General features: G+C 38.2%; 1 protein-coding gene across 1 annotated transcript in view; it reads left to right on the forward strand.

Annotated features, from left to right (window-relative positions):
* Positions 1–2,144, forward strand: part of RNF130 (ring finger protein 130) — a 142,807-nt gene that overhangs the window by 94,041 nt on the left and 46,622 nt on the right. The window lies entirely within an intron of this gene.

The raw sequence follows: 2,144 nt of genomic DNA on the forward strand, positions 1-2,144 counted from the left end.
TTTGGCCACCTGATGTGAAGAGCTGACTCATTTGAAAAGCCCCTGATGCTGGGAAAGATTGAGGACAGGAGGAGAAGGGGACGACAAAGGATGAGATGGTTGGATGGCATCACCAACTCAGTGGACATGAGTTTGGGTAGGCTCCGTGAGTTGGTGATGGACAGAGAGGCCTGGCGTGCTGCAGTTTATGGGGTCACAAAGAATTGGACACGACTGAGTGACTGACCTGAACTGAGAATAATGAATCTCTGTTCCCACTGCATTCCACCCTCAGACTGCTTAGGGTTATTTTTAAATATTTCCCAGTCAGAAAAGCTTAGGGATCCTTAGAGAAAAAATATACTGTAGGTTTAGGACAGCAAGTGTATAAGATGAATATTATTCAAGATAGCAAGGAAGCTACTGAATTCTATTACAGCAATACCAGAAGGACCTGGTTACCAGGTTGGTCATATTGGCCGTAGATAAGACCATATTCGTCAGAGATAAGACTGAGCATTCAGGGAATAAATATTGCCATTGATTGTAATTCAAAGTAGTTAGAACCAAATAGAAAGTAGTTTTCTGGAAATCAATTTTTAAAAACTGACTTTTTAAAAAATATTTCTTTTTCTGTACAAATTATATTGCATAGTAACCAGCTAGTTGATGAGGGAAACTTCTTTATAGAATAACTCCAACTAATAAATGAATTACGAATTAGAGAAACACTATTTCATAACCCTCAGTGAAATGATAGGTTTATACTGATCATCTCTGAGTGCTAAAAATCAGGTGAAAGACTGATGGGAGCTTCATAGTGAATGGATAAAGCTCTTAGGACTGTCAGAACCTCTTCCCTCCACTACCTTAACACAAATGCTGATTGTGTATCCATAGAATAATGCTGCAGTTGGTGGTCTGACCCCACCTACTTGTAGTCTGGGGTTTATGAGATATTCTTCCACCTGCCTTTGCCAAAGATGTTTGCCAGCTTTTACTTTTTCTCTGCATTTTATGAGGAAATTTGGTAAGATTTAAAAAGCTGCCCTGGCATCACCACCTTGTCCCAGTTGAAGGCCACTCCATTAGGCTTTTCTTCCTATTCATCCACTGAATGATTATTGTCAAGGGCACCGTGACCTGTGCTTCCCATCTCTAGAAGTCAGTTCTCATGATACTTGACCTCAGACTTCATACACCCAATACTGAACTCTTGATTTCTCCTTCCAAATCTTCTTTTCCTGTATCTTCTTTATGTCATTAAATGGTGATTATATTCTCTGAGCTACTCAGGATCATCTTTTGACCCATTTCTTTCTCCCATATTCCACATTTAATCTATCCGTTATCTCAGATCTGCCTTCAAAATATGTCCTATATACTAACACTGAACAATCTAAAAAGGAAATTAAGGAAACAATTCCATTTACAACAGCAGTGAAATAAAAGAGTAAAATACTTAAGAATAAACTTAACCAGGACTTCCCTGGTGGTCCAGTTGCTAAGACTCTGAGCTCTCAGTGCAGGGGCCTGGGTTTAATCCCTGGTCAGGGAACTGGATCCCACATGCCACAGCTAAGACCCAGTGCAGCCAAATAAATAGATACTAAAAAGAAAAGAATAAACTTAACCAAGGAGATAAAAGACTTATATTACACTGAAAACTACCAAATGTTGCTGAAAGAAATTAAAGATACAAATAAATGGAAAGTCATACTGTATTCATGGATTAGAAGACTTAATATTGTTCAGATGATAATAGCACCTAAAGTGATGTACAAAGTCAGTACACTCCCTATCAAAATTCCCATTACTTTTTTGCAGAGAGAAAAATCTATTTTAAAATTCATATAGAATCTGAAGAGATCCAAATAGCCAAAACAACCTTGAAAAAGAAGAACAAAATTAAAGATCTCAAACTTCTTAATTTAAGAACTTATTGCAGGGACTCCATACTTCCAATGCAGGGGGCCCAGGTTCAGTCTGTGGTCAGGGAACTAGATCCCACGTGCTGCAGCTAAGATGCAGCCAAATACATACATACATACATACATATATACATATATATATATGTACACACACACACACATATATATATATATACACACACACATATATTGGAGAAGGCTATGGCACCCCACTCCAGTACTCTTGCCTGGAAA

This window comes from Bison bison, unplaced genomic scaffold, assembly GCF_000754665.1.
Source record: "Bison bison bison isolate TAMUID 2011002044 unplaced genomic scaffold, Bison_UMD1.0 scf7180017864519, whole genome shotgun sequence".
In the NCBI taxonomy this organism is placed as follows: Eukaryota; Metazoa; Chordata; class Mammalia; order Artiodactyla; family Bovidae; genus Bison; species Bison bison.